At 39.8% G+C, this 20838-nt stretch overlaps 1 protein-coding gene across 11 annotated transcripts in view; it reads left to right on the forward strand.

The window, feature by feature from the left end:
* The window catches only part of LOC138751807 (phosphatidylinositol 5-phosphate 4-kinase type-2 alpha), a 282764-nt gene that overhangs the window by 233217 nt on the left and 28709 nt on the right, over window positions 1-20838 (forward strand). The gene's annotated exons all lie outside the window — the stretch shown is intronic.

The raw sequence follows: 20838 nt of genomic DNA on the forward strand, positions 1-20838 counted from the left end.
GCCATGGAAAAAGAGAAAGTGTGTTGAAGCATTCAATTAGATGCCAACTCAGTGATAACTCTTGAAAATGAACGCATGTGATATGGGAAGTAGCATTTTAGCATGGATAGAAGTTTGACTTATTAATGGTAAACAGTGAATAGGGATCTTTCTGGTTTACATGTCATCATGAGTGGCATGCCACATTATGTTGGGGTTTCAACTGAAGACATTTCATACAAATGACTTGGATAAAGGTACTAAAGACTTGGTCACTGAATTTGCTAAATGATATAAAGGTAGGTAGGGATGCTTGTGAAAAGGACAAAAGGAGACTACAAATTGTTCGTTAGAATATAAATACGTTTAGCTAAATTTTTACTTTCCTTCGTTATCCTCATTCTTTTGCTTCCAGTTGGGAGAGTGGATCATCTGTCTAAGCTTCTATTTTTTTAAGGTTTTTTTTTATAATTTTTTATTTTTCACACTATGAACCATATCAAAATACACACAAACATTTCCCTATTGAATACACACAGTGTCATTTTCTCCTCTTTCTCTTCCCTCCCTCCTTCCCAACCCCCTCCAAACCCCATTAAACGTTCAACATATACAACTCAATAAACCCATTAAACAATGTCATCGCACAATGAGAATAAACGAGAAAATTGTGTCATCTACTGTTACACACTGGCTCAGTTCATTTCATCTTCTCATTCTATCATTTTACGGAGAGGAGGTCCACGGTAGGCCCTCTCTGTTGTGTTCCATGTACAGTTCCCAAATTTGTTAAAATAATGTAACTTTATTTTTTAAATTATATGTTTTTTTTCCCAATGGAATACATTTTTTCATTTCCATGTACCATTGCTGTACTCTCAGCCTTTCTTCTGATTTCCAAGTTGACATTGTACATTTTTTTGCTACAGCTAAGGCTATCATAATAAATCTTTTTTGCGCTTCATCCAGTTTGAGGCCTAATTCTTTACTTCTTATATAACTTAGAAGAAAGATCTCTGAATTTTTTGGTATGTTGCTTTTTGTGATTTTATTTAATACCTGATTTAGATCTTCCCAAAGCTTTTCCACTTTCTCATATGCCCAAATTGCATGTACTGTTGTTCCCGTTTCCTTCTAGATAAATTAACAGAATGGAACAAACAAGGTAGTTTGCAGCTACCAAACTTTAAGAATTACTATAGAACAGCACAATTAAGATATCTATCTGATTTTTATCAAACAAGGGAAAAACCAGATTGGACCAGGATAGAGCTAGATAAAATAGGGGAGAAGGTACCAGAACATATACTTTATAAGTGGGATGAAAAACTGGTGCAACATAGAAGTTCACCAGTACTGCACCATCTGCTCAACATTTGGAAGAAGATTCATGTAGAAAGGGAAAAAACAAATTACCAACTACCAAAATTACTATTGATGCAAAATCAACTAATCCCTTTCACAATAGATAACCTTTCCTTTAGAGAATGGGAGAGAAAAGGGATTAAAAGAATAGAAAATTGGTTTTTTTTGGGAAATAATTTATAATCATTTGAACAAATGAAGCACAAATATGGAATAACTCACGGTACAATGTTCGCATACCACCAACTGAAAACCTACTTAAAGGACAAATTGGGAAGCAGACTGAGGTTACCAGAAGGAAGCAGCTTTGAATATGTGATTACAGACACAATGATAATTAAAAGATTTATAACAAACATGTACATCAAGCTGCAAGAGAAAGAAAATGATGAAATAAGCTGTAAACCCAAACAAAAGTGGGAACAAGATCTAAACATAAAGATAAAAAATGAAATATGGGAAAAGCTGTGAGAAATACAATAAACACGAGGTTACGCATGATACAATATAATTGGTTACACAGGCTATATATCACACCCCAAAAGTTAAATAAATGGGACCCAACAGTATCAGATAGATGTTTTCGATGTAAGAAGGAAACAGGAATCTGTCTAAGCTTCTTGATGATACAAAGTTAGGTGGGAAAGCAAGCTGAGGATACAAGCTATATGCAAATGGGTATAGAAATTAAGTAAGGAAGCATTGTCTTTTCCGTGACATATAATGTGGAGAAATGACAAGCAGTGCACTTGGACAGGTAACGATAAAATCAGAATTATTTTTTGAAAAGTGTGAAGCTGAGGAAATATGTTTAGAGGGAAATGAGTGTCTCTGCATGACTCGTGTAACTAGAGCTATTAAGCTTCTGTATCTGAATAAGTTTCTTTTTTTGTGTTATCATGGATCACTACACCTTTTCTTGTCCCTTTTCTTTCTGAGAAATGTATACTCTGAACCTCTAGCTTATTCTAGCTTATTCTTCATTACTGTGGGTGATTTACTGTCAAGAAGTTATTTCCTGCACACATTGGTCAGATCACTTCTCAGTTTAATAAAGTTCATCCAACAATAATTTAGTCATGAGAGTAAATGCAAGCATTTAAACATTAAAACATTACAGCACTATACAGGCCCTTTGGCCCTCCATGTTTTGCCGAATCCTGTAAAAGTGCTAAACCCTCTACTTTCCTTTCGACCATGTGCCAATCTAATAGTCTTTTAAAGGCCCTTAATGTTTCATCCTCTACCACAACTCCTGGCAAAGCATTCCAGGCCTCAACAACTCTCTGTAAAAAAAAAAATGCTTACCCTTGATGTCTCCCTTATACTTCCCTTCCTTAATCTTATACATATGTCCTCTAGTGGTAGTTATTCCCACCCTAGGAAACAGGTATTGGCTGTCCAACCTATCTATGCCTCTCATAATTTTGTAGACCTTGATCAAGTCCCCCTCATCCTTCTACGTTCCAAAGAGAAAAGTCCCAGTTTTTCCAACCTTACCTCGTAAGACATGCCCTCCAATCCAGGCAACATCCTGGTAAATCTCCTCTGCACCCTTTTCATAGCCTCCACATCCTTCCTATAATGAGGTGACCAGAACTGGACACAATACTCCAAATCTGGTGTCACCAGAGACTTATAAAGCTGCAATATGACTTCTCTACTCTTATACACAATCCCCCTATTAATGAAGCCCAGAATCCCATAGGTTTTTTTTAACTATCCTATCGACCTGAGCAACTACCTTGAGGGATGTATGGACATGAACCCTAAGATCCCTCTGTTCATCCACGCTCTTAATTAACCGACTGTTAACCCTGTACTCAGCTTTTCGATTTGTCCTGCCAAAATGCATCACCTCACACTTGCCCGGATTGAACTCCATTTGCCATTTTTCTGCCCAACGCTGTATCCTGTCTGTCCTCTTGCAACCTTTGACAACCTTCAGCTCCATCTAAGATTCCTCCAAACTTCGTGTCATCCACAAACTTATTCACCCAACCTTTATATCATCATCCAGATCATTTATAAAAATCATGAAAAGCAAGAGACCAAGAACTGATCCTTGTGGCCCTCCACTAGTCACTGCCCTTCATGCAGAATACATCCCTTCCACCACTATTCTCTGACTTCCTGGAAGCCAATTTTTTATCCACATAGCTAAGGTTCCACTGATCCCATGCCTCTTGACCTTCCAGATGAGTCTCTCATAGAGGACCTTATCAAATGCCTTACTGAAATCCATATAGACCATATCCATATCTATTTATTTTGTCACTTAGAACTCAATTAGGGACATGAGGCATGACCATCCCTTTACAAAGCCATGCTGACTATTCTTGAGTAACTTATACCTCTCCAAATGCTGGTAGATCCTATCCTTAAGAATCCTTTCCAATAGTTTACACACCACTGATGTGAGACTCACCGGTCTATAATTCCCAGGATTCTCTTTTCTCCTTATTACTTTTTTTAAACAAAGGGACTACATTTGTCATTTTCCAATCCTTTGACACCTCCTCCAAAGTCAAAGAGGATTCAAAGGCCATCGTTAATGCTCCCGCAATTTCTTCTCTCATCTCCCACAGCAACCTAGGGTATATCTCATCTGGTCCATGGGACTTAACAATCTTGATGTTACTTAGAAGATCTAACACTTCCTCTTCCATAATCACCACATTGTCCAGCACATAGTCCTGCTCTATTTCATCCTGATCAAGGTTCTTATCTCTTGTAAATACTGACGCAAAGTATTCATTCAGGACCTCCCCTATCTCCTCCGCCTCCGGGCACATGTTGCCTCTTTTATCTTTTAGTGGTCCTACCCTCACTTTCATCATTTATTTTTTTTTACATAGGCTTTAATCCTACCTGCCAAGGCCTTTTCATGCCCCCCTTTGAGCTCTCCTAATTTCCTTCTTAAGCTACTTTCTGGCTTCTATATATCTCTCATGAGCCCTATCTCTTCCCTGCTTCCTATATCTAACATAGGCTTGCTTCTTCCTCTCTCGCCTTACCTGTTTCGTCTTCTATGGTTCCCTTTTCCTACGATTTTTTTCCTTGCCCTAGTGGGACAAACCTGTCCTGGACCCAGCTCAATTAGTCCCGTAACTTCCTCCACATTACTTCCGTGCTATCCCCCTTGAACATCTCTTTCCAATTGATATTTCCCAGTTTCTTCCTAATCCTTTCATAATTAGCTCTTCCCCAGTTAATTACTCTATTTAGCCTGAGTTCGACTTTTTCTATAGCTATACTGAAGCTAAGGGAGATATGATCAATTTCACTGAAGTGCTGCCCCATTTAGATATACAGCCCCTCAGCTGCATATCTAAATGACAGGGAATTTTTACATTTTTTAAATTTAATTTTTAATTTGGACATGTAGCACGGAAATAGGCCCTTCCAGCTGTTGAGCCTGCACCACCCATATTTACCAATTAATCTACAAAACTCGTAATTTTTGGAGGGTGGAAGGAAACTGGAGCAACTGGAGGAAACACATGTGATCACAGGGAAAAAGTGCCAATGTCTTACAGACAGCACTGGATTCAAATCTGGGCCGTTGGCACTGTAATAGCTTCGCGCTAACCGAAACACTTGTAATTTACTTTTAATTGCATTGAAAATAGATTTGGTGAATATTTTAAAGAATATGTCCCTCAAGCAGCTAAAGGATAAGTACTATTCGACTTATGGGACCTTTAACGGTTTCATCCAGTTAAGATTGTTTCTAAGGGAAAGGTGGGCCCCTATAATGATGCCACTTAGACCTAATGATGCTTCGACTGGAAAATGCACCCAAATTTATATCAAGAATGTACTCTGTACTCCAAAGTGAAAGCCCCAAGCAGGGGCTACACCAGATCAAGAGAGAGATGGGAGTCAGATCTGGGCATCACAATTGACGAGAAATGTTGGTTGGATTGTTGTGGAGACAGTGTGACAACAGTTATTAATTAAAGATACAGACTAGTTCAAAACAACTTTCTACTTTACCAGATTTGGGTTTCTAACAGGTTATGGCCCTGCCACAGCTGTCAGGTGTCCTTTGTTGTTTCCATTTTCATCCTGAATCTCGACTTTTCCCAGGAGACAGCCTTCCGCAGGTCATACCTGCTCCCTGCTGTACTGATCTGAATCTCTGTACTTAAATGCCTGTGATCTGGCTCTTAGCAAGTTCTGGATTTCATTGTTCATCCAGTGCTTTCAGTTGGGTAAAACCCTGAATGATTTGGTGGGGACGCACTCATCCACAGCTGTTTTGATAAAGTATGTGACAGCCTCTGTATTTGTTCAGATTCTCAGCCGAGTCCTTGAACACCACCTAATTCGCTGACTTGAGGAAGTCCTGTAACCATTCTTCAACCTCCTGTGACCACTTTCTAGCTGTCCTGACCTCTGGAGCCTCTCTTTTTAGGCTCTGTCTTTATGAAGGCAGAAGGAACATAGCCAGGTGATCTGACTTGTCAAAATGCAATGTCAGGAAATATCAGTTGGCCTTCCTTATCTTGATGTAGCAATGAGCAAGTGTGCTGGGACCTCTGGTACAGCAGGTTACATGCTGGTGGTAGTTCGGCAGGTTTTTCTTGGCACAGGCCTGGTTAAAGTCACTGACTTAGATTTGTAGTGTGTCAGGCTGGGCTGTCTCTTGTTTACTGACCGTTCTGCATGTAAAAAGGGAACAGCAATTGTCCTGGAGGACTTTTAATTGATTGGCAAATCAAAGCAAGGCAGGCTTGAGGAAGAGTTCATAGAGTGTATCTATAATAGCTTTCTTGAGCAGCATGTTACCAAATGTACAAGGGAATATGCTATTTTAGGTCTGGCCGTGTGCAATAAGACAGGTTAAATTAATGATCTCGTTGTTAAAATTCAAGATTCCTTTTATGATCATGGGAATCAATCAATGCTGTGCGATTCAAGAATGTAATATTGCCTGCTGTAAGGCAAATGGTGTCCGCATAACATTACCCAGCGCCTCTTACAGTATTAGAAAGAGAAACAAAAGAGAGTCCTTTAAGAGACACTGAGTGTCCGTGGATTTAACTCCAGTGCTCCCATAGCCGCGCAGACCCCTGTTTAATCCATTGATAACCCGAGCTCCAGGTCCAAACCACCAGTACAATCGGGAAACATTCAATGATCGAGGCCCTTCAAGAGCTCTCCTTGTCCTCAGCACACTCTCGAATCCTACAGCATGGACAGATTCCCATGAGCCAGTCCCCAGCAGCCCACAGCTTGTCTGGGTCCTTCAATCTCAAGTCACCTACTGCCTGTGTATTATTGACCACAAGTTGCTTGTTCCTTCAGCCACTGAGCCCCGTCCTGTAGCGTCGTCTCCTCTGCTTCTCCTTCTCATCAGAGGCTGTTCTCCCCATGTCTGGTTCCCTGCACCGGTCTGCTACTCCCCTGGTATCAGCAACCTCTCATGGTCAGCTTGTCTGCACAGGTGCTGCCATCTTGGCCACAGACCATGTAGTTGCAGGATTTGAAAAAAATACACTGTCGGCTCCTTTAGCAGGCCATTTAAAGTCTATGGAGAGCTGTCGGCATTGGGACCGGGCAGTGGAATCATCTTGGAAAGAGTCATCACAGTATGATTGAATTTGTCAGTTAGATTGCAGGTGAAATAGTATGATTTAAACTAATGTCTTGTACCAAAACAATGGAAACAACAACGGGAAGAGGAAGGGATTCACTAGCATAGATTGGGAACACAGGCTATATGGTTGGGAAGTTTAGAAACAGTGGAACAATTTCAAAGATTTTTTAACAGTGCTCAACAAAAATGTATATATCAGTTAAAAACATGGAGAATAAGGTTGGGGAGAACCAGCCTTAGATAATAAAGGAAGGTAACAAATTAAAAGCTGTGCATACAAAGTCACCATGAGCAGTGGGAAACTGGATGATTGGGAAAACTTTAAAAAGTAACAAGGGACCACTAGGAAAATAAAGGAAGGATAGATTATTAAAGTAAGTGAGCACAGAATGTAAATACATTGTAAAATGCTTTTATATGTATATAAAGTGGAACAGGGAACTAAAGTGAACATAAGTCCCTTAGAAATTGAGAAGCCAGAATTATTCATGGGTAATGAGACCAAACATTTTGTTGGTCTTCACAATGGAAGTCATGCCTAACATGATGTTATTGGTGTGATGGAGTTGAAGACCTCAATACAATCTAAAGAGGTAAGTGAGCAATCTAGTGGGTCTAAAGGTAGACAAGTCCATGGAATGCATCCCAGGGTACTGAAAGAAATGGTGTAAGTTATATTTAAACACAAAAGTGCTGGAAAAGCTCCCTAAGTCCTGCAATGTCCAGAGGAGGCAAAAATATATAACCAACGTTTCAGAGCTGAAACATGATTTTATCTCCAATCACAGTGGCTTCAGACTTTCTTGTTTCTCTCCATTCGGTAAGCAGATTGGAAGAGTGTTAATGTTAAGCCACTATTTAAAAAGGCATGCGGTGAAAAGGCAGGTAGCTGTAGTGCAGTTAGCTTAACATCTGTGGATAGGAAAGTGCTTGAAGGTATCATTAAGGAAGAAATAGTGAGTCATCTGGATAGAAATTGCTTAGGCAGATGTGGCATGGATTCAGGAAGGGCAAGTTCTGTTTGACAAGTTTGCTGTTTTTTTTAATGTTATAATGCAGGGGAGGCCAAACATTTTTGGTTGTGGGCCACAAACAGAAGAACATAAGGAGACGCGGGCCAAACAATATTAAGCCTGGCGGTTTTCAACCACTTAGATTGCAAGAAAAACAATGTTTTTAATTCCAGAAAACCCCAGGGCTATCGAAAATTTATTTCCTATCAAAATAACCATACAACACTTCTGAACAGTTTAACTGTTGACATACAGTAGTTTATTGATGTTCTCATATATTCCAATAGGCATTTCTAATCTGCTGTTCCTAAATTTAATTTAAATGAACACAATAAAACTCTTTAAAACTCTCATTCTAAAAGAAGTGCAAAATAAAAAACTGGGTGCAAAATAAAAATAGGAGAAAAGATCAGGAAAAGGACAAGGCCGTCTCCAACATTCCTCCGCTACTCTCAGTGAATACAGTTCATGGCCCAAGTGTCCACCTTAATGATTCTGATGTAATATGTAAATCTGTAGATAGGCTATTAAAGTTAACAGGTTCCTTGCAAACAAAACAAGCCCATTTCCCCTCGACTTCTGTGAAAACATTTACCCACAGTGTCTGAAACTTTCAGTACTCCCTTGGTATTTTCTGACTTTTCGGTTCTGCCATGATTCATCAACTGATGTAAATTTTTTTTAAATTAAGGTAAACATTTTCATGGATGAGTAATGTTTAAACAGTCAGTCTAGTAGTTGTTCAAAATGGCAATGCCATCTGGTGTTGAAACTAAGAAATGCAATGTAGATACAGGGCAATTTATTGTTCAAGACTATGTTAACATGGGCCATATTCCATTTTATTTTTAAAATTCACTCTGGGCCACTTAAAAATGGGCAATGGGCTGCAGTCAGCTAGGGGGATGTAGTTTGACCACCCCTGTGCAGTCGATAGAGGGGTACAGATAGATATTGTATACTTCCAAATGTTGAGTTGTTGCATAAAAGATTTCCACATCAGATCAGGATGCATAGCGTTGGGGTGTAAGCATGAATAAATTATTATTAATTATTAATTAACCAATTAAAGGCAAAGAGTTGGAATAAATGGGTGTTGGCAATCAGCAGTGAGAGGAGTGCTGCAGGGGTCTGTACTCAACTGTTTAAGCTGCATATAGATTTAGACTGTCACATCGCTGATAATGCTACACTGATTGGAAAAACAAATTATGCAGAGAGCATCAAAAGTCTGCAGTAAGATGCTCTTTATAGACAACAGTTCAGCATTCAACACCATAATCCAAGACCTAGGACTCAAAACCCCACTGTGTAATTGGATCCTGGATTTCCTCACATCCAGATTACAATCAGTAAGGATCTCCTCCACAATTTCCATCAATACCAGAGCACCACAGGACTGCTGCTTTACACCTATGACTATGTGGCTTGGTTCAATGACAACACCATCCACAAATTTGCTGACATAAAGAGATATAAAGAGATGATGAGTTAGCATGCTGGAGGGAGATTTTAAACTTGTCGGAAATGTGCATCAACAACAATCTTCACTCAATGTCACTAAAACCACGGAGCTGATTATTGACTTCAGGAAGGAAAAACTAGAGGTATATGATCTAGTGATCAGAGGGGGAGCAAATTTAAGTTTTTGGGTGTCTCTATCTCAGAGGATCTTTCCTTGACCCTATACACTAATGACATCATGAAGAAAGCACATCAGCGCCTCTACTTCATCAGGAGTCTGCGGTGGTTTGGTATGACATCGGAAACCCTGGTAAACATCTACAGATGTTGGGGTGACAAGGTTAGTGTAACAGTTAGCGCAACACTGTTACAGCGCCAGCGATCAGGACCAGGATTCAAATCCCACGCTGTCTCTAAGGAGTTTGTACATTCTCCCGGTGTCTAAGTGGATTTTATCCAGTGGCTCCAGATATCTCGCACCATTCAAAACATTCCAGCAGTTGTAAGCCATTTGGGTGTAATTGGGCAGCATGGGCTCATGGGCCTGTTTCTGTACTGTATGTCTAAATTTTTTAAATGTAAAATGTGTGGTGGAAAGTATACTGACCAGCTCCATCACAAATTGGTATGGGGATACCAATACACCTGAGCGTAAAACCATGCAAAGCCCGGTGGAAACATCACAGACAAAACCTTCCCCACCATTGAGAACATCTACAGATAGAAGAGAGAAGCAGCAATCATCAAAGATTCACATCACCCAGCACATGCTCTGTTCTCGCTGTTACCATGAGGGAAGAGGTACAGGTGCCACAGATCTCACACAAGATTCAGGAACAGCTGCTACCCCTCCACTATCAGAACAGCAAACTTAATCAGGTACCAATGACATAGATAAAAAGAAGGAGGAAGTACTGAAAAAGGATTACAGAGAGCTAGGACAGAAACTAAGAAATAGGACAGCCAGGGTGGTGATCTCTGGTTTGCTACCTGTACCAAGTGCAACTGAGGACAAAAATGGAAGGTTAAGAAATATGAATGTGTGGCTGAGGGGCTGGTGTAAAGGACAGGGTTTTGGCTTCTTGGATCATTGGGATCTCTTTTGGGGAAGGCATGACCTCTACAAGAAGGATGGGTTACACCTAAACCCAAAAGGGGTCAATATTTTGGCAGCTAGGTTTGGTACAGCCGTCGAGTGTGGTTTAAACTAATTTGGCAGGGGGGTGGGAACCTGTATGATAGGGCAAAGGACAGAAAAGATAAAACAGGAAAAGTTTGGTTAGGCAGCGAAAGTAAAAAATCAGAAAGAGCAAGGAGGGTGAAAAAAGCAAATCTGAAGGCTTTATATCTTAATGCAAGAAGCATTCGGAACAAGGTAGATGAATTAGCTGTGGAAATTGAGATAAACAAATATGATTTGATTGGGATTACAGAAACATGGCTGCAGGGTGGGCAAGCCTGGGAACTTAACATCCCGGGCTATACAATATTTAGGAGGGATCGGCAAGAAAGAAAAGGAGGTGGGGTAGTATTGATGGTGAGAGAAGGGACTGACACGATTGACAGAAAGGATATCAACTCGGAAGATGCGGAATCTATATGGGTAGAACTGAGGAATAGCAAGGGGCGGAAAACGTTAGTGGGGGTGGTATATAGGCCTCCAAATAGTAGTGTAGAGGGGAGGGAAGGCATTAAAAGAGAAATTAGAAAAGCGTGCAATAAGGGAACAGCTGTCATCATGGGAGACTTTAATTTGCATATAGATTGGACTAGTCAAATTAGTAAAAATACTGAGGAGGAGGAATTCCTTGAATGTTTACTGGACGGTTATCTAGACCAATATGTCGAGGAACCAACTCAGGAGCAGGCCATTTTAGATTGGGTATTATGCAATGATAAGGGGCTAATCAACAATCTTGTTGTACGAGGCCCTTTGGGTAGGAGCGATCACAATATGATCGAATTCTCACTCGACATGGAGAGTGATGAAATTAAAACCAAGACTAAGGTCCTGAATTTAAATAAAGGGAATTATGATGGTATGAGACGGGAGTTGAGTAAGATTGATTGGGTGGTGTTTATGGGGGAGTTGACTGTGGATAGACAATGGAAAGCATTCATAGATCTAATGGAGAAATTGCAAAAATCGTTTATACCGGTTTGGCATAAAAATAAACCAAAAAAGGTGACTCAACCGTGGATAACAAGGGAAATTAGAGACAGCATTAGGTCTAAAGAGAGAGTATATAAATTGGCCAAAAAAAGTACCACAACCGAAGACTGGGAGCAGTTCAAGATGCACCAAAGGAGGACAAAGGGATTAATCAAGAGAGCAAAAATAAATTACGAAAGTAAGCTTGCGGCAAATATAAAAACCGACTGCAAAAGCTTTTATAAATATGTCAAGAGGAAAAGATTGGTGAAATCCAGAGTGGGTCCTTTGCAGTCGGAATCAGGGGAATATATAATGGGGAATAAGGAAATGGCAGACCAATTAAATTCTTACTTTAGTTCTGTTTTTACAAGAGAGGATACAAATAACCTCCCAAGGATGTTGGGAAACATATAGACTAATGCAAGGGAGGAACTGAAAGAAATCAGTATCTCTAAGGACATGGTCTTGGGGAAATTGATGGGATTGAAGGCAGTTAAATCCCAAGGGCCTGATAATCTACATCCGAGGGTACTTAAGGAAGTGGACATTCAGATAGCAGATGCTTTAAGAATTATTTTCCAGAACTCGATAGACTCAGGATCAGTACCCATGGATTGGAGGGTAGCTAATGTTACCCCACTATTTAAAAAGGGAGTTAGAGAAAAAGCGGGGAATTATAGGCCAGTGAGCCTTACATCAGTAGTGGGCAAAATGATGGAATCCATTATTAAGGATGTAATAGCGGAGCATATGACTAGCAGAGAAGGGATCGGACAGAGTCAACATGGATTTACAAAAGGTAAATCATGCTTGACAGATCTATTGGAATTCTTTGAGATGGTGACAGGTAAAATAGATGGGGGAGAGCCAGTGGATATGGAGTACCTGGACTTCCAAAAAGCCTTCGATAAGGTCCCGCATAAACGACTGGCTTACAAAATCAAGGCTCATGGGATTGGGGGTAAAGTATTGATGTGGATTGAGAACTGGCTGGCAGGCAGAAGACAGAGAGTTGGGATAAATGGCTCGTTTTCTGAGTGGCAGGCGGTGACCAGTGGGGTGCCACAGGGAGGAATCTGTACTGGGACCCCAGCTGTTCACAATTTACATTAATGATCTGGATGAGGGGATTGGATGTAATATCTCCAAATTTGCAGATGACACTAAGCTAGGAGGGGTTGTGTGCACGGAAGAGGGGGTCAGGAAGCTCCAGTGTGATTTGGATAAATTGAGGAACTGGGCAGATACATGGCAAATGCACTACAATATGGATAAATGTGAGGTTATCCACTTTGGTAATACAAACCGGAAGGCAGATTACTATTTGAATGGCAATAGATTAAGAGATGGGGAAGTGCAGAGAGACCTAGGGGTACTTGTACACCAGTCTCTGAAGGCGAGCATGCAGGTACAGCAGGCGGTTAAAAAGGCAAATGGTATGTTGGCCTTCATATCAAGAGGGTTTGAGTCTAGGAACAAGGATACCTTACTGCAGCTGCACAGGGCCTTGGTGAGACCCCACCTGGAGTATTGTGTGCAGTTTTGGTCACCTTATCTCAGGAAGGATGTTGTTGCAATGGAGGGAGTGCAGAGGTGATTCACCAGGCTGATCCCTGGAATGGCAGGAATGACTTATGAGGAAAGGTTGCGCAAATTGGGATTGTACTCGCTGGAGTTTAGAAGATTGAGAGGGGATCTCATATAAAATTCTGGCAGGACTGGACAGAATGGATGTAGATGGGATGTTTCCAATGATGGGAAAAGCCAGAACCCAGGGCCTTGGTTTGAGGATAATAGGCAAACCATTTAGGACCGAGATGAGGAGGAATTTCTTGACCCAGAGGGTGGTGAATCTGTGGAATTCATTGCCACAGAGGGCAGTAGAGGCAGGTTCATTAAATATATTTAAGAGGGAATTAGATCTATTTCAGTATAAGGGTATTGAAGGTTACGGAGAGAAGGCGGGGACGGGGTTCTGAACTTTAAGATCAGCCATGATCTCGTTGAATGGCGGAGCAGGCTCGAAGGGTCGAATGACCTACTCCTGCTCCTATCTTCTATGCTTCTTTGACTCATTTAACGACTTTTACTTTTGCATTTTATTGATTTTTTTTCTCTCTCTGAATTGCACATAGTTTGTTTACATTTCTCTATTTGTTTCAATGTGTTTACATTTTCTTCTCTAAAGGTCAAGTACAGTTTTTTTTTGCACGACCACTAAGGGGTAATTCTACTTCCACTGCAAGAAAAAGAATCTCAGGGTTGACGTGTGTGTACTCTGACAATAAATCTAAAATCTGGGTTAAGTGAGCGGACAAGGGTCTGGCAGATGGAGTACAATGTTGGTAAATGTAAGGCCATCTACTTTAGAAAGAATATAGATCAGATTATTTTAATAGTGAAAGATTTCAGCATGTTGCTGTGCAAAGAGACTTAGGAGTGCACAAACCTCAAAAGGTTTTTTTGCGTGCAGCAGGGGATCAAGAATGTAAATGAAATGTTGACCTTTATTGCTGGAGGGATTGAATTTAAGACCAGGGAGCTTCTGTTCGAAGTGTGCAGGGTACAAGTGGGGCCACATCTGGAGTTCCATGTGCAGTTCTGTTCTCTTTAGTTGAGAACGAGGTACTGACTTCGGAGACAGTGCAGAGGAAGTTAACCAGAATTATTCCGGAGTTGAGGGGTTTGGCTTTTGAGGAGAGATTGAAATGTCTTGGACTGTATTTGTGGAGTTTAGAAGAATTAAGAGAGGATTGTATAAAACAGTGGTTCTCAAACTTTTTCTTTCCACCCACATACCACTTTAAGTAATCCCTATGCCATAGGTGCTCTGTGATTAGTAAGGGATTGTTAATGAAACCATGCTCAAGACAAGTCAATTAGTATGATTAAAACAATGCAGGATAGCTGATTTTAGAACTCGAGGGCAATTCACTTTAATTATATATCTGGAACAAGCTGCCAAAGGAAACTAGAGAAGTGAGTACAATTTCAACATTCAAAAAACATTTGTACAGGAATTGAATTAGGAGAATATGGGACAAACCCAGGCAAATAGAACTAGCTCAGAATTCCACCTTGGTTGGCATGGGCAAGTTGGGTAAGAGTCTGTTCCACACATGACTCTTAACTCTGTCATTGTTATTTTAAACGAAGCCTTTCCTTACTCTCTTCTGTAGTTTTAACTTGCATGTCATGTATTGTCTATGCCCCTTCCGATTCTTCCATTATCATCCCATTCTCTTTCCCCACTCCTCCCCTAATCTCACTTCATTTAAACCCCCTCCTGTCCAGACTACTGACTTAGTGAGTGAGGTTATTTGGTATCACCCCAGCTGAAGTGGTAGGAAGCCCCAATGAATCAAATAGTTGTCTAAAGGATCAGAATCCTCTTCCCCAGAATTGTTGATTCACCCCATTTTGTTCCAGGTCAAATGTATATGTGACTCAAATGACATGATCGCATGAGACCTTCTGCACTTCCATTTTAACCATTTTCTTGTTCCTTCCTTTTCTTAACCATTAATTTAATTGTTTCCTGACCCTTGCAATGAGACTGCCCCTGGATCAAAGTGTCCAGTTCCCATTTTCTAACGCCCTTCTATGTCTGATGTTTTATATATATATATATATATCTATATATATAGATATATATACTTGTATTCTTGAATCTCTTCTTTAAAGATTTAATTACTAGGGCTTTTTACAAGTGAGTAAACTGGGCAATTTGACCAATTACCTGCCCAAGAAATCCTGTGGGGTGAAAAGATCAGATAGGGCAGGGCCGGCCAAAATTGCCTGGGCTCTGAGACCTAGGTTGGGGGTGCTCTCGAACCCTGTCTGAATTCACCTGCCAATCCCCTTCTGGCAGTGTGAATCGACAAATGGCTTACCGAGAAGGGTTTGTGATGTCAGCGCCTGCGTGCATGTGTCACATAGCCAATTCGCCACTTCTTTTTCAGCTAGGAATCCCTGGCAATTTTGACAAGTTGTCCAATGCGTTAACTTGCCAAATTCTCCGCGACTCCACTCCCCTTCCCATCACCCTACTCCATTAACTGCTCCCCTAGCTAGATGCTAAAAACAAAACTTCGAAAAATCTCTTTTTAAATTCACCAATGCAGAACCAGCAAATTTGTACAGTATCTCATGACCAAAGAAGAGATGGAAATCGAAAGTAAGCCTTACCAATTCAAATAACATCAGGCAACGCATGAGAATATCTTATCCAAAACAAGTAAAAATAAATCATGCTAAAATGGAGGCAGCAGGCGATTCCTGGTGGTCACAAGTCTGATGGAGTGTGTCCAATGCAAGGTTCGTCCATTCACCACTCTCTTGCTTTAGGGTGAAAACTCTTTAGCGTCTGGAGTGAGCGAACACAGAAATCTCAACATGACGATCGCGTCTCACTCCTCTCCAATAAAGCGAAGAGGAGTTACACAACTCTGCAAGGGATTGTGGGAGCTGAACATTCAGACAGAAAGTATCTCACTCAAAATTAATCCAAACAACAATTCAGTTCAAAATGAACAGCGGACACACAGACAGGTGAGGAGGGGGTGGAAATAAGAGCAACCCCCAAGTTAAAAGACAAACGGGGAGGAGATAGAGCGATGGCAAAACAATCTGGTAGGTGACATGACTGATGGCTATTAAATTGACCATGAAACAAGTGGGTTAAAGATTTTGTTTTGTTAACTGTTCCTTCGTCACTCTAACCGTGCTTGCAAATGTTATTACTATTTTTTTCTTCCTCCCAAAGGCTCCCATACAACCAAACGATTCATTCATTTATCTTCTCCAAAACCTCTACCATTCGGGTCTAATGATGATCAGATTATTTACCTCTGCATCTCAATTCTAAAGTTGTTGTGGGATTTTACTAGAATTACTTAAATAGTCTATTTATTCTGCCCCAAACCATTGCCATTATCAACGACAACAATTCATATTTAACTTGTAATCAGATGCAAGATCCATCCTGCTCTCCATTGCAACTGATCGATTTGACTTCTGGTGGTACTTCCTGTGCTAATATTAATCCTTAGTTTAATGTTAAAGCTACAATTTATCTAGATATGGTTTATTGTTAGTTTTGGGTGGACAAGGTTCATTTACATTCTACGGACACATGGTTCTTTGCAGCATATAGCTGGCTCTAGCACAAAGACAACAAATTAGCATTTTAAACACATGCGTCTTTGATTGGCTGCTTCTACAGTTGAAGTCAAAAGATGAAAGGATTTATGGTTTTTGAGATACTGAAAACTATAGGTGTTATCTCAGAAGCACCTGTGTAAATGCACAGCCATTCTGTGGTCCATGTGGAGAGACATCACAGAGGTATAAGTGGACTTGGATGCTTTTAGCAAATCGGTGTGAAAAGACATTATGAACTTCAAAGACCGAAATTATGACACCTACCATGTAATATGAGAGATTTGGAGAAATATAAGATCAAATTCAGACATTTTGAATCCGTTTACAGAAGTCAAGACCCTGTGACATACACACAGGTGTTCGACCCTTGTGAAAGACAGGGTTGAATTATAGTAACCAAAATAGGTGCTGTTATGTGTTACTCCTAATAAAAGGGGAATTTAGAAAATAAGTGGATTTCCAACTGCTGTTTTGAAAATAAAGAGTGCAACCTCATCATGGAAGAAAACTGAAGAAGAAAATTTGACCTCCTGGAAAGACAGGACTTGTATTATCCTGTTTACAGGAGATACAACATAAATGGCTTTTAAATAAGTAAGACCACATCTCAACTGTGCCCAGAAAATGGTCACTCCTATATAAAGGAAAATCTCTTTGAGAGACAACTCATCGAAGGAATTGTGAGTATAAAGAGGCACACACACGCGCGCGCGCTCTCACACGGGCACATACGCGCTCTCGCACTTGCACATAGTGGGGTTTAAGTTAGAGATAAGTATCTCTATGAGGGAGGTGGTACCCCCTCCTGGGCACAAATTGGACTGCACACAGTAGGAGAAAATATAGCAGGAGAATTAATAAATAAGTGGGACACTAAATTGATATCGAGGGTAATCGATAACCCCACATTAAAACATGTAATTCAGACATGAAAAAAATAGATCAATGTATTGGGCTGAAGCTGGAGTTGGCTCTTAAAATGCCCTTGTCCCAGAACTAATTAATACCCCCATGACTCTGAATAATAAGACTGTGAGCACCTGGTGCCGGAAGGGGAATCTGGTGTATTGAGGATTGTTATGAACAGAAGCAACTCATGTCATTTGAACAGCTGAAGAAAATAAGTATGATTTGTTGAATAAAATTTTCTTATGCTATCTTCAGTTAAGATCTTTTTTAAGGGATAATTTGGGACCATCTTTGGCCTTGTGATGTGACATGGAGATTCTAATTCAAAGGGGAATATGCATAAATTTATTTCTATGATGTATCTCCTATTCCAAAGTGAGGACCCGAAGCTGGGCTTACATAAGGCAAGGGAAAGGTGGGAGACAAACTTGGCCACAACAATCTATGAGCGGTGCTAGTCAGACCTGTGTTGGGACAGGATGACAGCAGTTATTAATGCCAGGTATAGATTGGTGCAATATAATTTCTTGGATCAACGGTACCGCACACCACAAAAATTTTAAAAATCCAAACCAAAAATTTTGGACGTGTGCTTGAGGTGTGGTGTGGTGACTGGAACCTCTTTCCATTCAACCTGGCTGTGTAAAAAGGTGAGATACTCTGGGAGGACTGGGGGAACCTTCTGGGGATAAGAAAAATTACAAAGGTGGATTTTCCATGGGATCTGGAATTGTAGCTTCCGGGGAAAATGATGGATGTGTGTTTTAAACTGTCCAAGTACCATATTCCGTATGTGAAGGTCACCTTGGCAGTAGCCAGGAAATGTATAACAACGTCATGGAAGTCTGACTCCCAACTAAATATTACATGATTGAATATGGAAATGCAGAGCTGTATTCCCCTAGAGAAAATCGCAGTTAATTTAAGGAGGAAATATAACACATTCGTTGGGGTATGGCAGTCTTATCTGCAACATATAGGTACACTGATATAGTTACACCCCATCCAAACAAAAGAAAAGTAAAAATCCGTACTAATAATAAATGACTGAGATAAATGAAGTGGGTCGTGGCGCAGACGATGTGCTCTTGTTTCATGTCTTTTTCATTTTATTTTATGTTATATTTTGTTCCCTCAAGGGTCGTTGACGCCATAGATTTTGGGTTTAATTTAAGTAATCTTTTCCTTGTGATATTAAGATATGTGAGGGAAAGGAGAGGGTGGAGTGAGGGGCTTTGAATCTAATATATCATTGTTGAGAAAGATTGTAATTTGGATTTGTGCGAGTCTTGGAAAATCAAAAGTACTACACGCAAGAAAAGTTCCCCCAAGGTCCATCAACTTTGCAAGGTCACAAAACTGTTCTTTTTTTTTCAATAAAAACTCAGTAAGCTATCTACAGAATTTGAAACAGATCTTCGTAAACTTTACGATATGAACGCTGTCTGCCAAACATGGCTGCAGCTGTACAAACCGGAACAGGAAAGGGTAGGTGAAGTAAATTAGTGATGTGTAAATGTGGTATTTGAAAAGCCGACTAACTAGTTAACAGAAACATTTAGCTAAGAGATTATTTTCAGTAAGTATAATTATTAATTACTACATCATTTTAGGTAACTATCCTTTTGTGGGCACTAATTTCCTTTGTGCACTTGTTGTAAAACGTGTGTGTGCACACATGTGCACAGCTTAGAGGGAACAGACCTCTGCATGTGCCAGATTTTTAAAAATACACTATTGGCTCCTTTAACAGGCTGTTTAAAGCGTATACAGAGGCTGTTGTTATTCAGGCCAGGCAGTAGGACCCTGCAGAGCAGCGTGTGTCTACTCCCAGCTCTACTGGGACTGCACTGACAGCAGTGCTGCTGTTACAGAAGCTCTGGCAGCATCGCCTTTTTTTTCTTGACTTTCTAGACCTATTATAATCTATATCTTTTTAAGAAATCCGTTTTATATTTTGGCACATCGTTTCATAAAATTCAAGGTATGCAGTTTTAAAAAGTCATAACACAAAAGGCCATTTGGCCCATTAAGCCTGTTTCAGGCCTCATTTAGCTTATCATTAAATAACCTCATAAGATCCACTGGTGTGGGTTTGTGTTTCTGCAGATGTATAAGTCAGTTCTCTGTGACATTGCACACAAGGAATTATAATTATATAAAACCTTGAGACAGAGACTGAGGCAAATAGAATTGGTAAGAGGATGCAAATGTTAGTGAGACCCCATTTTAAAGTTGCACAATTTTTAATACAGATTTCCATTAGAAACTTCTATCTGCATTTTAAATGGAAATTCTTTACCTCAACTTGTCACAATGTAATTTATATTCTTAATGGTCAATGGGAGCATTGCAACATTTCTAATGAAGCAACCTGACAGGAAGCTGGCACAGATATTTGATATTTATATAAGAATATGGTGTTAAAATTGAAGTGTGTGTTTCTCCTGGAAATATATTGCATTCATTTCCTACCTCATTTCAAATCCCCATAACACTGCAAAGATGACCCTAAAGTATCACCTCTATTCCAAACCCCACCTCATCCCAAATAAGAAGCCACAAATATTACAAAAAAAGACAAAATATGAGATGCAAACATACAATATATATTGCTATCCCTAAATTAGCATATTTGTGATTAAAAATAATTCTATAATTTAGACTTGTGTAGCCTTAAAGGAAAATAATGCCACACTCATAGCAGCATGTTAATGCTGTACATGGAATTTTATACTTTGGTGTTATAAATTGCACACCTCAATTTTTGTAAGCACAGCATTTGGTCCTTTGGTTGATACTTGGAGGAAAACTTCAAGCATGCAAATACTGGTTTTCAGTTGCTCATCTGATGCCTGACACACATGATCAAATGCAAGTCTCTGAGGTATTATTTTTGCATAAAATAATTCAATTTAAAATCAGGGAATACTAAAAACATAGTATACAAGAAAGATTAAATAGAAATGAGCAAAGTATTCTATTTATAAAATCAGTTAAAGTGACTTTCACTTGCAGTTTAGCAGAATGGTAAAACTGATTTTTTTTTACATGTAATTTTCCTGAAAGAACATTAAACCATAAATTTCCAATTTGTGAAGTACCCAAAACAACTTAACAATTAGTGTTATTGATATTACTGCAAATGTTGGTTTGGTTGCCCCAATGCAGTACAGTTTTAATAT

Source organism: Narcine bancroftii, chromosome 1 (assembly GCF_036971445.1).
Source record: "Narcine bancroftii isolate sNarBan1 chromosome 1, sNarBan1.hap1, whole genome shotgun sequence".
NCBI lineage: Eukaryota > Metazoa > Chordata > Chondrichthyes > Torpediniformes > Narcinidae > Narcine > Narcine bancroftii.